The sequence below is a fragment of the Fistularia commersonii genome, chromosome 4 (assembly GCF_037954325.1).
Source record: "Fistularia commersonii isolate RoL2024-O1a breed Wild chromosome 4, RoL_Fcom_v1.0, whole genome shotgun sequence".
Lineage (NCBI taxonomy): Eukaryota > Metazoa > Chordata > Actinopteri > Syngnathiformes > Fistulariidae > Fistularia > Fistularia commersonii.
In genome coordinates this window covers 13,495,253-13,511,878 of record NC_141287.1, presented here as the reverse complement: position 1 = coordinate 13,511,878, position 16,626 = coordinate 13,495,253, and the positions used below count along the sequence as shown (strand labels likewise).

The window sequence follows — 16,626 nt, the reverse complement described above, 5'->3', positions numbered from 1 at the left end:
TGTGTGATTTTCTAATTTTCTGAAATGCTGAATTTTCATTTTCATTTTCTGTAAGCTGCAATCATCAACAGTTCAAGAAATATTGGTTTGATTTATTTCACTGTACTTCTAATAAAATTTTATAATATATGGCTTTAACTTTCGGAACTGTCTGACATAAAAAATGGACTTGTTCATTATATTTTAATGTAATAATAGCTATTTATGTGTGTGGATAAGAAATGTGCATATATATGAATATATACAGTATATAGACACATATATATCTGTACGTGTATACTTACCATGCATTATCATGTATTGAAGTGTGTTAATACATATTCATACACATATACAAATATATACATATAAATAAATGTCTATATACACCAACACACATACATACATACATACATACATACATACATATAAATATAATCAAATGAACGAATAAGATATTTTATTTATAGACATAAATATACTTAATAAATATAAAAAAGGGAAAAGCCAAAAGGAGAAGAGTAGATGAATATAAATAGATAAATCCATTTTATATATATATATATATATATATATATATATATATATATATATACACACACACACATATATATATATATAAATATATATACTCTAAATTAAAATACAAAACGCAGAGATACATTTAAATGAATAACTATACATGCACATTGTCACGACTCATCGGATCCCCAGGCAGGTGGCACAGCAATCAAGGCAGTTATCCCCTGCACCTGGTGAACACGCCTCACCAGGAAACAATCCCACTAATTAGGCAAGAGTATATAAGGTGGACCCAAAGTTGCAGACATTGTCTGATCTCGTTGCTATGAGAAGTCTGCGTAGTCTTCTCCCTGATGTGTGTATGACCTCCCGGTCTATCCACTTATTAAACCACCTGCGATTCTACGAACCTGTGTCTGTCCTCTTGGGAACCAACCGTAACAGAAGATCAGACCTGGTATGGAGCCCACAAGCTCTTCCACGCCTCATCAGGTCATCCAGGCTGCCCCGATGGCTAGCCCGGCCACCTACTCCGGCGCACCAGAAAGTTGTAAGGGCTTTCTGTTACAATGCTCGCTGATGTTTGAGATGCAGCCCGCTCGGTTCCCCACGGAGAAGTCCAAGATCGCCTACGTCATCTCCCTCCTGTCGGGTAAGGCACTCCAGTGGGCGGAAGCGATCTGGAATACCCCAGGCACTGTGACGGCGACAGCGCAGAACTTCATGGAGCACTTCCTAGAAGCCTTCAGCCTGCCCGAGGGGGATTCCTCCCTCCAGGCTCGACTTTTCAACCTCCGCCAGGGGAAGGGGTCCATCGTGGAGTACGCCCTACAGTTCCGGACGCTAGCAGCCGCCAATGGATGGAATGAGCCAGCCCTTCTGGCCAAGTTTCGACAAGGCCTGAACGCCTCCACCTGGCGGCGTACGATGACTGCATGGGGTTGGAGAGGTTCATCCAGCTAGCCATCCGGGTATCGCACCGGAGAGAGGCCTGTTTCTCTGTCCCGGGAAGGTCTGCCACAGGGCCGTCCCGGAACCAGCCAGAGCAAGCTGGAGAGGCCATGGAGGTGGATGCCCTCCAATTATCAACCACAGAGAGATGCAGACGCATAGCCAACCGCCTCTGCCTCTACTGTGGAGATAAGGATCACCGGATATCACACTGCCCCACGAGACCTCCAACACCCCAGGTAGGCGCTGTGCTTTCTCCTAACGTCTACTTGACACCGTTGACTATCCCAGCCCAGCTTTGTGTGTCTGACTCTACCCACCTGGTGCACGCCCTCCTGGACTCAGGCTCGGCAGGGAACTTCATCTCCGGTGCACTCTGCCGACGGCTACAAATTCCCCGGCTCCCGTGTTCCCCCTCCTTCACCGTGCGATCAGTGATGGGAAAACCCCTATCTTCCAGGCAAGTCAACACACAAACCTCCTCCCTTCAGCTTAGCATTGGGGTTCTGCATGTGGAGAACATTTCGTTTCATGTCCTGGAGGAATCCCAGATAGATCTGGTGTTAGGCAGACCTTGGTTGAGGGCGCATGAGCCTACGGTTTCCTGGGCCACTGGGGAAATCCTGCGCTGGGGTGAGACTTGCAAGGAGCACTGTTTTCCCCAGCTCCCTCCAAGGAGAATAGTGCATCTCTATGCCACATCAGTAGAAAGCCCCAAGCAAGACCACCGGGTCCAGATCCCTTCCCAGTATGCGGGTTTTCAGGACGTCTTCAGCTCCAAACGAGCCGCCGCGCTGCCTCCCCATCGTCCCTGGGACTGTGCAATCGATCTCCTTCCAGGCCAACCGCTACCGAACGGAAAGATCTACCCTCTCTCTCTCCCTGAACAGGCGGCCATGGAGACCTATATAGAGGAATCCCTGCGCCAGGGCTATATCCGACCGTCGAAATCCCCTGCGGCCTCGCCATTCTTCTTCATCGCAAAGAAGGATGGAGGGTTGAGGCCCTGTGTGGACTACCGGATCCTGAACCAAGCCACCGTAAAATTCCGTTATCCTGCGGCTTTGGAGTCCCTCCGGGGGTCCAAAATATTCACCAAACTGGACCTCCGGAGCGCCTATAACCTTGTGCGCATTCGAAGAGGGGAATGAGTGGAAAACTGCCTTCATAACCCCCTCTGGTCACTGGGAGTACAGGGTCATGCCATATGGCCTAGCCAATGCCCCTTCCGTGTTCCAAGGCTTCATGAACGAGATTTTCAGAGACTTCCTCCAAAAATTTGTGGTCGTCTATATAGATGACATCCTGATCCACTCCCCTGATCTGTCCAGTCACATTCGCCATGTCACCCAGGTCCTCACCAGGCTTCGCGAACACCAACTGTTCCTCAAGGCAGAGAAATGCCTGTTCCACCAGACCACCGTCCAGTTCCTCAGCTACCACCTCCATCCACAGGGAGTGAGTATGGATGAAGACAAGGTCAGTGCCGTCCACTCTTGGCCTCAACCCCAGACAATCAAGCAACTCCAGAGGTTTCTGGGGTTCGCTAACTTCTACCGACGGTTCATAGAGAACTTCAGCCAACTGGCTACGCCCCTCACCTCCCTGTTACGCGGCAAACCAAAACGCCTGCATTGGAACCCAACCGCCACACGAGCCTTCCTGGGGCTCAAGAAGGCCTTCACGTCCGCCCCTCTGCTGCACCACCCGGACCCAGATCTTCCCTTCACAGTGGAGGTTGATGCTTCAACCACGGGGGTGGGAGCCGTCCTGTCCCAACCCCATGGAAAGCCAGCCCGACTCCAGCCCTGTGCTTTCTTTTCAAAGAGGATGAGTTCAGCAGAGAGCAATTATGATATCGGCAATAGAGAGCTCCTGGCCATCAAGCTGGCATTGGAAGAGTGGCGCCACTGGCTTGAGGGCGCAAAATACCCGTTCACGGTGCTAACCGACCACAAGAACTTGCAGTACCTGCGCCAAGCCAAGAGGTTAAACCCCCGCCAAGCTAGATGGGCCCTCTTCTTCACCCGATTTCAGTTCCACATCCGATATCGCCCTGGCACTCTCAATGGGCGAGCCGACGCTCTGTCACGGATTCACTCTCCAGAAAACGCCCCAGAAGAACCGGAGAAAATCCTGTGTGACGGTGTGCTAGTAAACCCCATCCGGTGGAGCCTGGATGAAGAAATCCGGGAAGCATCAGTGTCTGACCCCGCACCACCCAACACTCCGGCCAATCGTACCTACGTACCACAAACCATCCGGGAATCTCTCCTCACCTCTGCACACTCTGCACCAGGTACCGGGCATCCAGGAATGAGTGCGACTCAGAACATACTTCGAGACAAATATTGGTGGCCAGGAATGTCGAGAGACGTCCGAAGATATGTCAGCCAATGCCCCGACTGTGCCAGGGCGAAAACACCTCGTCACCTACCAGCAGGGAAACTGGAACCCTTACCCATCCCAAATAGACCCTGGTCCCATCTCGGCATTGATTATGCCACAGACCTTCCCCCCTCCAAGGGATACACGAGCATCCTAGTGGTAGTGGATCGATTTTCTAAGGCATGCAAGTTGATCCCCATGAGGGGAGTCCCTACAGCATCAGAGACTGCAGAAGCCCTCTTCAACCAGGTCTTCCGGAACTTTGGACTGCCGGAGGACATCGTCTCTGATCGGGGACCCCAATTCATATCCAGGTTTTGGAGAGCCTTCCTTCGCCTGCTGGGGGTGACAGTGAGCTTGTCGTCTGGTTACCATCCCCAGACCAATGGACAAACAGAACGCAAGATCCAAGAGGTATGCCGCTACCTCCGAACGTACTGCCAGCAACACCCTGCAAATTGGAGTCAATTCCTTCCCTGGGCAGAATATGCTCAAAATTCCCTCCGGCAACCAACCACCGGGTTAACGCCATTCCAGTGCATGCTTGGCTACCAACCACCCATGTTTCCCTGGACAGGAGAATCCTCAGAAGTCCCAGCAGTCAATCAATGGTGCAGAGAGAGTGAGAGGGTGTGGGCCAGGGCCCACCGGGATTTACAAGGGGCTCTACGCCGCCGCCGCCGCTGTGCAAATGCTCACCGAGCCCAGGCCCCTGCCTATGTCGTGGGACAGAAAGTGTGGCTCTCGACCCGGGACCTTCGCATGAAACACTCCTGCAAAAAACTCAGGCCAAAGTATATCGGGCCCTTCAGGATCTCCCACCAGATCAATCCGGTTACTTTTCGCCTTCAACTCCCGCCTGAATATAAAATTCACCCGGTATTTCATGTATCTCTGTTAAAACCGTGCTATTCCTCTGACTCTTCAGACGCTGCAGGCCCTGGGGTTGCTGTGCCGCCTCCGCCACCTCCCCTCCTTGACGAGGGACCCATCTACGCAGTACACCAGATACTCCAATCTCGACGCCGCCGGGGTCAACTGGAGTACCTGGTCGACTGGGAGGGGTACGGGCCAGAGGGACGCTCCTGGGTCCACCGCAAGGACATCCTGGACCCAGGGCTGTGGGAGGAGTTCCATAGCACCCATCCAGATCAACCGGCTCCGCGTCGCCGTGCGCCCTCGTCCAAGGAGGAGGAGGCTGGAGGGGGGGGTACTGTCACGACTCATCGGATCCCCAGGCAGGTGGCACAGCAATCAAGGCAGTTATCCCCTGCACCTGGTGAACACGCCTCACCAGGAAACAATCCCACTAATTAGGCAAGAGTATATAAGGTGGACCCAAAGTTGCAGACATTGTCTGATCTCGTTGCTATGAGAAGTCTGCGTAGTCTTCTCCCTGATGTGTGTATGACCTCCCGGTCTATCCACTTACTAAACCACCTGCGATTCTACGAACCTGTGTCTGTCCTCTTGGGAACCAACCGTAACACACATGTACCTATGTATAGACATAAAAAACTGTGTATAAATACATGTTTATAAAAGATCAACATATATATATATAATTACATAGATTAATATTTTAATATATAGATATTAATATTTAATATATATATAGATTTAACTTGATAAAAAGAATAACCAAATAATATGACTTATATAAGACATTTTTTTTTATACATCAACATACAGATGTACAGACATTCACAAATACACCGAAGTAAATATAGATACAATATATAAAAACAATGTTTATATAAATCCACATACATACATACCTGAATACATACCTACATATTTATACATACTTACATACATACATACATACACACATATATATATTTATATGAATAAATAAAAAATATTTTAATTGTAATATATATACACATAGCATACATATAAATGCATAATTATATATGTCAACATACAAACATACATACATAAATACACCTAAGCAAATCTAGATAAATAGATATATGCATGTATACATGTGTACATACACAAATGAAAATACATATATAAATATGTGTTTATATCATACACACATATACATACAAACATACATATATAAAAAGTTAAATAGTTATATGAAAAGTATTTCAAATGTATCTACTTATACACCTAAATTAATACAAAACATAGTATTAATTCCTAAATAAACATTTACTCAACGATATATACGAACAAATAAATATATAATAAAATACTTATAAATACTTAGTATTAATAAGTTTTAACACAAGTATAGTATTAATACTTACTATTTTACTAAATACTATGTTTATATATGCCTAATGCAAAAAGCTATAAATATATTAACATATATAGATATAAATTAATTACTGAAATATATAGCTATATACAATAATGGTAGCCAGGTTTGCATGGAGTCTCTTTCATCAAGCTTCCAGATAAACACCAGAAGATCTGTTGTTGTATGTCACACGTCTGGACTCACACACACACACACACACACACACACACACACACACACACACCTCACAGCTGAGTGGCCACCCTCGTCAGGGCGACGTCTGCGTATTGGATCTGACGTCTCCCTCCATCTCCTGATGAATTTTTGATGCACCTCGCTCTTCATCTCTCACGCAGACCAGAGTCGGAGTGCAGGGGGCGGGGCATCACCCTGGCCCCGCCTCCAGGAAGTGACAGCGGCTTGATGGAGATGGAGACAACTCAAATGGTCGGAGGCGGGGAGGGGCTGTGGAGGAGAGCAAGGATGGACACGTCTAGAAGAACATCAGGTAAACACACAGGAGGAGCAGAAGGAAAAAGTAATCCTAATAGTATGAGTAATCCAAGACAATACAAGTAATCCCTGGAAGTAGAAGGAATCTCCTAAAATACAAGTAATTCCGGAAAAGTTGGCAGAATTTGAAATCCTTCCTGCAGTTTCTGCTGTCCCCCTTAAGTGCTTCTCGTCCAACTTCAGTCTCTGCTTTCCACCTTAAATCCCATCTTAGATCTTTGCTGTCCACTTTAAATCACCACAGTATTCTTTAAATTTCTAATGTCCATTTCTAAATCCTTCCTGTCCGCCTTAAATCCCCGCTTCCTCCTCGGAGCTTCACTGTCCACCTTCAGTCTCAGCTCTTCACCTTAAATTCTACAAGTCCACCTTAAATCTCACCTGAGACCTTTACGCATTAAACACCACCTTCCATATTTTCAGTCCACCTTAAATCTCCGTTCTATTCCTTAAATCTCCACAGTCCACCTTAAATCCTTCCTCGCCGTCCACCTTAAATCCCTCCCGTCCACCTTAAATCTTCCCCATCCTCCGGCCCCGCAGCCCCTCCTGTGACACCCCCTCCCCATCGGTCGCTCCCATTGGCCGTCGCCGTGGCGCCGGGCGGCCTTGCCGCCATTGGCTGCCTCCCAGCCTCTTCCTGATTGGCCGCCCGGAGGTGAGAGGGAGGGGACCCCCCCCCATGGCAAAGCGTGTAAGGAGCCTGTGATCGGAGTGTGTGTGTGTGTGTGTGTGTGTGTGTGTGTGTGTGTGTGTGTGTGTCGCAGGGAAATAGAGGGATAAAGAGAGAGAGAAAAGGAGCGAGGGAGCCAGGCTGCAAGCATTTCTTCTCCTCCTCCTCTTCCTCTTCTTCTTCTTCTTCTCCTCCTCTTCCCCCCGTCCTCCCCGTCACTCCATCCTTCCTCTCCGGACCGGACCGCCGACCCCCCCCCTCCTCCTCCTCCTCCACCTTCCCCTTTACTCCCCCTTTACTCCCCCCGTGGACCCTCTGGACTCTCCTCACCTCCACCCACAGACGGTAGGAACCCCTTCTTCTTCTTCTACTTTCTTTTTATTTTTTTAAAGTAGAGCGAAGTGAGGCCATCCTCTTCCTCCCCCTCTTCTCTTCCTCCGCCGGCTCCCTCGCTCCCCTTCCCCTCCTCCATCCCGTGCTCTTTCAGGTGAAACATTGGAGGAAGCCAGACCTTTAAATCTTGGTTACTACCGCTGGTAGTGCGACGGGTGGTACTTGCAGTATAAACGTGTACTTCTAAAGGTCAGGGTGTCAAAGATGGTCAGAAAATCCTGCAAGGAAAATTACAAAAATTTGCAGAACATTAGAAGAAAATTTGGAGAACATTTGCAGAAAATTTGCAGAAAAATTTAGTGCGGACACGAAGGAAGTGTTCGGATTCCTGTCTGATTCAAAATAAAACAAAAACAAAAAACCAAAACGGGGAGATTTCTTTTTAAAAAAGGGGAAAAAGAGTTCGGGAGCTGGGAAACTTTGTGAAATTTTGATGGAATTTAGTGGAAACGAAGAAGGAAAAATGACAATTAGCGTATTTTTGGGTGAATTATTCTTGATTTAATGCGTTATCATTTCTTTTTGAAAATTCAGTGGTTGGGGATGAGCTATGCCTCCTCCTCCTCCTCTTCCTCCTTTTCCTCGTGTTGTTCTTGGTGAAAGAATCAGTGATGTCATCCCCCCACCCGCTCTTCATGGCATTTTATTTTGAAAATTGTTCAATAAATCCTGCCTGCGAGGAAGACAAGCTCTTTGTGATGAAGAGGAACCTCCGGGACACGACGGGGCGCCGCTGCTGACAGACAAACCATAAGCATTAGAAAAATGTATGTGAAAGTAATAGATTTAATCAAAAAATCTTGGAAATCAACAGAAGAATGTTTGGAAAACGTAATTGTAAAAGTTAAAGTTAATGTCATTTAATGAAACAAATTTCATCAAAAAATCATGACTTGAAAAGAATTAATTTCCATCCAAAAATATTGAAATTCAACAGAGAAATATTAAAGAAATATATTTAAAAAGTAAATGTAAAAATTTGATTTTAAGTCACTTAAAAAAATGAATGTCATGCAAAAAACTTGAAATACAAAAGACAAGGCAAAAATGTCAAATTTAAAGCTTAAGTCACGATAAAAAATGATTTTCATTAAAAAGGGTTGCAAGAAGAAAGTAATATAAGAAAAAAATATATAAACATTATTGTGGATGAGAATTTTAGCATATTTGTGCATTTTCTGACATTTAAAAAAAAAAAGAAATGTTGCAAAGCATTTGAAAATTAGAGATGTTAATAAATACTTGAAATTGTAAATTAATTTTATTTTTGTAATCATGACATTTAAAAAAATATACTGAAATTGCAAAAAAGAATGAAAAGTTTCATTCTTAGACGTCATCAGAAAATTTCAAATGTTTGAAACAGAATTTCATTCAAAAAATTGTGAAATTGAACAGAGAAATATTTAGAAAAAATAATTGTAAAACATAGTTTAAGTCAAAAAGTTAAAAAAAAATGAATTTCATCACAATATCTCTAAATCTAACAAAAATATTAGAAAATTAATATAAAAATCCAAACCACTTAAAAAATGAATTTCATGAAAAAAAATTGAAATATGATACAGAAATAATTGGAAAAATATAAATGTAAAACTTTATATTACTTAAGTCACTTTGAACAAAACGAATTTCATCCAAAAATCTTGAAATCCATAGAGAATCCGTCAGTCAGGAGACATATTTGGAAAAAAAATATATGTAAAAATTACAGTTTCACTAATTGTGGATGAGTATTATAGCTTTTTATAAATTTTCCAAAATTTTTAATTGAAAAAAAATGAAAATAGTGAATTTTGAAAAGCATTTGAAAATTGTAGATGTGAACAGATATTTAGGAATTGTAATTTCAATTCATTTTTATATTGAGATTCATTTCAAAAAAATACCTTAAAATTGCAAAAACAAATAAAAAGTTAAATTCTTAAAAGGTTATCTGAAAATTGTAAATTCTCAAAAGGAAAAGCAATGACCAAAACAGCCTTTCAAAATGTATTATTAAAAAAAAGTATTAAAAAATAGTTTGAAATTTTAGCGAGATGAACTGAATGAAATGACATTAAATTAACCTAAAAAATTTGTTTCTATAAGCTTTAAATGTCATCTGCAAATGTGCGAATGAATAAATTATAAGATAAATAAAAAAGACACACACCTTGAGGACACGGGCTCCAAATTTTCCAAAAATTCAAATTTATTTATACTTGAAATTAAAAGAAAATAAAGAATAAACAAAATGTCACGAAAATTAAAAAAAATATATAAATCTGACCTGTAAACACGGCAGTCGCTGACAGGAGGCCTGAAGGCTATTTATAGAAGACGCTGTGTATCGCACACACACAAACACACACACACACACACACACACACACACACACACACACACACACACACACACACACACACACACACACACACACAGAAACATGACATGGCACAAAGTGCAGTGACTCCACGGGCATAGAGCCGCCTGATTGGATCAGCCCGTCATTGCAGCGGGAGAACTCGCCATTAGCCTATGAAGCATTCCTGGCAAGGGGGGGAGGGGTGCACATCCTGTACTGTACTTAAACAGGAAGTGTGTGTGCGTATATGTGCATGTGCGTGTGTGTGCAGTAGAGCCAAAGTGCTTGGGACGTCAATACTCTCTGTCCACTTAGTCAAACCCGAGAGATCTCTCAGTACCGACGTTGGAGGACGCCATGTTGGAAGGGCTGCTGCTGGGAAATGTTGTTTTCATGGAAATAGCAGGGGAAGAAAGGATGCATGTTAACTTTAGCTTAAGTTTTCCATTAAACCTGATCTATAAAGAGAGAAAATATATCATGAATAAAACCTTGCTGTGGAAATTAAAAATCCATAAAAAGGTTCAGTTTTGTTTGAAACATCCAACAAGGACAGTAATTCTTGAAGCGTCTGTCAAAGAACCAAGAAATAAAATAAAACACTTATTTTTCTGTTAAAGGAAACACAAATCAGAAAAAAAAAAGGTTGTGAGACATTGATTTCATATCAGTGAGATATTACATGACATGGACATGAGAGTGCGTGGAAGAAAAAGAGGAAAAACAAGGAAAAAAAGTATTAGTAATTCCAAAAAAAAAAATCCTGAAAAAAGATCTGAAGAAAATATACCCAATAAATAACTAGAAAAGTCAGGGAAAGAATCAGGGAAAAAAAATCTGAAAACAAAAAAATTTGCAAGAGAAAAATAACATGAAAAACAATCTTGGGAAAAATTATTAATGTCCCCTAAAAATGACTATAGAAAACATCTTGAAAGTCATAGAAAAAGACGTTAAAAAAAAAAACAGAACAAACAAAACCGACAACAATCCAGAAAACATTCTCAAAAAAAAGTTCAAGAAAGACAATCCTGACAACAAAAAAAATAATCAGAGAAAGATAAGAGGAAGAGAATCTGTCAAAAAAAAAAACTTGGATGGAATTTGAGAAAAACGCTGAAAAGAAAAGAAAAGAAAAGAAAAGAAAAAAGGCAGAAAAAAAAAACCTCAATAGAGCATAAAAAAAAAAAGGAAAATTAAATAAAAATGAAATGAATAAATAAATAAACAAGGTGGTCAAAGGGTTGGGAGTTTTTCTTTCAAGTCCGATTTAAAGTATGAAATTGTCTTTTTAAACCAGATATAAAAAAAAAAATAAAAATAAATTGAAAAAAATTTGGAAAAAAAAAACTGCATCGCCAAAAAAATGTATCCCATCTTAGTGCCGATGAACATGCTACCCTCAAAGATCTCCTCCATGGGTTCTCCAGGTTCTCCTTCAGGTGTGAATGAAAGGCTGAATGGCTGTAAGTGGACCCGGTGATCAATAGCTCTAGGCTCCGCCTCCTGCCTCGGTGTCAGCTATGATTGGCTCCAGAACGGGAAGATCGGATCGCTGCTCTTCACGAGCACCAAAACATCGTTCCGTATTTCCTTTCGAATTGAAAAACCGGGACAAACCATTTGGTGAGATGGGGGTCGTGGTGGGGTTCTTCAGGATCTCCACAGAAACGGCCCCCGCAGGGCGCTGAGGTCACGTGACCTGACCGTTAATGAGACCTCCCAGCTTGCCGCGGAGTTTTGTTGTTTGTGACTGCCAATTAAAAGTGGTTCAGCCCACTCCCCCGCGGCGATGGCGAATGGATTAGCCCACCATGAGGCCTCAGAGTTCTAAGCCCCGCCCCCTTAAGGCTGCCAACGCAGGTCCTGGAAAGGTGGTCCTGAATCTGCTGCCTGAGGTTCCGCAGATGGTGAAGCTTCCACGGGTTCTCCCGTCTCCAGATGTGGATCAGATGTTCTCCATGTGCCCAGGGTTCCCCAGCATCATCTTTGGGTTCCATGGAGGCTGGTGCAAGGAGGCTTCTTTATTCTGGGGTTAACATTCTCCAGGTTCTTAAGCCCCAGGATAATGTTCTCCGGGTTCTTTATTCCTGGGGATAACGTTCTCTGGGCTTTTCAGCGCCAGTATATTGTTCTCCGGGCTCTTAATTCCAAGGAGAAAGTTTTCTGGGTTCTTAGCTCTGGAATAGAATTCTCCATCCTTTTCGCTCCCAGGATAACACTCTACAGGTTCTTTAGTCCCAAGTCAAAGTTCTTTGGGTTCTTCAATCCCTAGATAATGTTCTCTGGCTTCTTTATTCTGGAGACAATGTTTTCATAACGTTTTCTGGGTCCTGTGCTCCAGGATAATGTTCTCCATCCTTTCCAGTCCCAGGATGATGTTCTTTCGGTTCCTCACTCCCGGATTAATTTTTTTTAGAAAGATAACATTCTGCGGGTTCTTCAGTCCCAGGAAAACATTGTCAGGGTTCTTTATTCCCAAGATAACATTCACTAGGTTCTTCAGTTCCAGGATAATGTTCTCCCGTTTCTGTATTCCCTAGATAACGTTCTCTGAGTTCTTTATCCCTGGGGATAACGTTCTCATAAGGTTCTCCGGGTTCTTCAGTCCTGGAAAGAAGGTTCAGGGATACATTGTTTTTCTGCAAACCAGGATCAGGGAACCCGGGACCGCTGCGCCCTGAAACGGTTCAAACACAGCAAACCCCCCCCCCTCCGCCCATCGGCGGCCCCGGTGGTGGTTCCTGGTAGGACGCTCGTGTTCATCTCATCAAAGCGTGACCGACGCAAACACACCGGCGGCCATTTTTCCACGCCGCATTCTCCGGAAGAACAAACAACACGGCACGCTTCGTAATTCATTATGAAATGTGATGGCGGTGGGGTGAAGGGTGGACGGGGAAGCATCTGCCCCCCTGGGGGCCGAAATTCAACCTTTTCCGGGAGCCACCGGCATCTGAGAAAATTATGACGCGTGAAATCCGAGGCCACTTTTCGTCCAAGGAGAGACTGCTGATGTAATTCAAGCTGTGTGTGTGTGTGTGTGTGTGTGTGTGTTATCGATCACAGGGGTTAGGGAATAGCAGAGGAAGGACAGGAAGGAAGAAGAAGGTGAAGCATGAGCAGAACGTTCTCCTGCTGGGTTCCTGGAAACACCCCCCCATCACACTCACACACACACACACACACACACACTCACACACACTCACACACACTCACACACACTCACACACTGGCAATTGCTATTTATATACCCACTAATACCCTCAGCGGGGGAAGGTGTGATGGGAGGCTAGGGGAATGTTATTGTGGTCGGCTTCAGCTCCGGAGGCGGGGCTTATGGGCCCAACTTCCTTTCTCAGTGATGTCATCATTATGTCGCTGTGATGTCATCGTGATGTCAACAGATGGCCTCAGTGTGCTTGAAGTGGCAGACACACACACTCACACATACACACTTTCAGTCAGAGGACGCTGCCATGAAATCCTCCGGAAAAATCGGATGAACTTCTGCTGACGGTTCGACTGTTGTGAAACACACAATGGGTGCACAGCAGACGCACAACAAAACACAAAATAGACACAACAGACCGCCAACGAAGGGAATCGTGAACATATAAAGGAGTGAATGAATGAGTGAATATATAAATTAATCAATGAATGAATTAATCAATGAATGAATTAATCAATTAATCAATGAATGAATGAATGAAACATCTAATATTTTTGTTGGTTTGGAGCTGCAGGAAGGAGATGGAGAAGGAGGTGAAAAAGGAGGTGAAGAAGAAGGTGGAGGTACAGGATTGAGGTGGAAGTGGAGCTTCAGTGTGTCCCAGCAGATCAATGATTGATGGGATTATTGATCCGCGATCGGGTTCCTCTCACTGTCTTTATCCTCTCTGGAAGGAGCTGGAGTGTGTGTGTGTGGGGGGGGGGACACACTCCAGAGCTGATTTATTGACCCATGATTTCATTTAAATTACTAATGTATTAACTTATTGATTTTCAGCATGACGTAAAAGTACACAAATACCACCAGGGAAATGAGAGAGTATCCGAGTACTCAAAGTATCGGAAGGACTATTACTGAGACTGTCAGAGGAGGAGGTAAAAGAGGAGGTGGAGAAAAGAAGAAGAAGGAAGGGGGAGGAGAGCAGAGCAGTGTGATTTAAAACATCCAGAAGTTTCTGATCGATTCGATGTGTACTAATAAGCATGTAGCATAATAGCATGATAGCATCTCTGCATGCACACCAGTGTGTGTGTGTGTGTGTGTGTGTGTGTGTGTGTGTGTGTGTGTGTGTGAGGCTCTTTGCTGAAAGCAGCGGAAAAACATTGGAAACATAAAGAGCATGAAGGAAGTGGGGGAGTAAAGGGGGGATAAACAGGAAGTTAAGGAGGGTAAAGGGGATGTAAAAGGGGAGAAGAGGGGGAATTTAAAGGGAGTAAAGCGTTGTAAAAGGGGGGAAATAATGGACAGGACGGGTCCAGTGAAGTTAAAGGGGGAGCAAATTGGAGTAAAAAGAAGAGGCGGTTAAAGGTGGGGTTTAATGGGTAGCAAAGAGGGGGTACAAGGAGAAGAGGTGGTTGAGGGATAAGGTTCTTAGGGGAGGGGAGGTAAATTGGGGTATAGGGTGGCGGGGCGTAGATCAGTTCTGTCGTTCTCGGAACCAAACATTCCTTGGTTCTTCCAAGCCTGTCAAAGTGTTGTTGAGCAAGACACGGAACCCCAAACTGCTTGCTTGGTTATTCATGCGAGGTTCATCCATGATGGATTCCATGCAGTGATCAAATTTCACTGATGCTGCGCTCAATGTGTAACTGTATGTGACAATAAGGCATTTCTTCTTTCTTTCCGCTAATGGGAAGCAAATGGGGGTACAGGGGGAGTAAAAGGGGGATAAAGAGGGGGTACAGGGTGAGTAAAGGGGGAGTTAAGGGGGAGTTAAGAGGGTAAAGGGGGAGTATAACAGACATTACAAATCCCATCTCTTAGCTCTTGGCTCTGCCGCCGCCTCTCAGCGCTTTTACTTGATTAAAAAAAAAGCACCAAGGAGTTTGTAGCCGCTCGGAAGGTGTGTACACGCGCACACACACACACACACACACACACACACGCACGCACGCACGCACGCACGCACGCACGCACACACGCGGCGGCTTAGCGCTGATTATTCAAGCCTCTTAGGCTAAGCCACGGCACTCGAGTGACGAGCGTCAACTCTTCGCCTCTTCCTTCGCTCTCGCCCCTCTTTATCGTCCTGGACGGGGGAAGCAGTGGAGGGGGAAGCAGTGGAGGGGGAAGCGGCGGCAGGCGTTTGGGGGGTGACAGCTCACGACAGGCGGACCTGTTGTCTGAGCGGCGGCGGGGGATCAGTGGCACACTCGCTCCTTTTTGGCATAATCCAAATGCCGGCGCTCAGGGGGTTGATTGGCCCCGCCCCCCTGGGGTGGGGGGTCATGACCCACGTCGTTATGGAGACGAGCAGCTCACAGGAAGTGTAGCCGGACCAAGCTGCTACAAACCCTCTGCAGCAGTAGTCTCAGGACCCTAACCGTTTCATCCCGAATTTCTTGCTTAACGGGGTGTTCTAGCGTGTACTAGTGTGTACTAGCATGTACTAGTGGGTGCAGGTGGGCACTTGAGTGTACTAGCATGTACTTAGTGTGTTCTCACATGTCCTTGTATGTATTCACATGCACTAGTGTGTACTAGTTTGTATTTGCGTGTACTTTTATGTGCTAGCATGTGTGTATTCGCGTCTACCAGTGTGTACATACATGTACTTAGGTGTCCTAGCTTGTACTCACAAGTACTAGTGTGCACTCACAACAACTTCTGTGCATATACTCGCATATACGGGAATGTGTGTACTGGCATGTACTCGCGTGTGCTGTGGTTTAGTCACATGTGTTCGCGTTGTCTAGTGTGTACTTGCATATTCTAGCATGTACTGGTGTGTACTAGCCTGTAGTGGTGTGTACTACCATGTATTAGTGGGCATTCCTGTGTACTCGCATGTACTAGCATGCACTGGTGTGGAGTGGCGTGTACTGGTGCATAGTCACGTGTACTAGCATTTACTAGCGTGTACTTGTGTGTACTAGCATGCACTGATGTGTACTCACATGTACTAGCGTGTACTGTTGTGGACTCGCGTGTACTTGCATGTAGTCCTGCCCCCCCACCCCCCGCCGCCAGCTGGCCTTTTTGCAGCATCGCTCAGCGTGCCGATGGTTCCTTCCGCCGAGGTACACCTGACCGCCAGATTGGGGCCCAGCGGGGGGGCTGTGTGTGTGTGTGCATGTGTGTGTGTGTGTGTGTGTGTGCGTGGGTGTGTGTTGGGGTTACACACTAACCACTAAAGTCATTTACAAGGGAAAAATAGCAGCCGTATGGGAACCAAAAGGTGGATTTTTCTTGGTGTTTTTGGTCAAATATTTATTTTTAGAAGGTTTTGATGTATTCCTAAATGAGTTTGTGTGTGTCCACGTGTGTGTTTGTACATGTGTGTGTACCTGTGTGTGTGTAGGAGAGAGAGGGAGAGAGAGAGTGTGCATTTTGCAAGTTCAACTTTACCTGTGCAGTGCACAGAGCCACAGCGC

The 16,626-nt window shown here is 44.8% G+C and overlaps 1 protein-coding gene across 4 annotated transcripts in view; it reads left to right on the top strand.

Annotated features, from left to right (window-relative positions):
* The first annotated feature begins 7,321 nt into the window (after positions 1-7,321).
* Positions 7,322-16,626, top strand: part of pcbp3 (poly(rC) binding protein 3) — a 31,032-nt gene continuing 21,727 nt past the window's right edge. For 3 of the 4 annotated variants that reach the window (XM_086145413.1, XM_086145412.1, XM_086145410.1), the window contains exon 1: positions 7,322-7,625. The gene's annotated coding sequence lies outside the window, so the exon portion shown is untranslated. Of the gene's footprint in view, positions 7,626-8,372; positions 8,441-16,626 lie in introns of those variants that run through there. The other variant, XM_086145411.1, reaches the window with a different exon arrangement.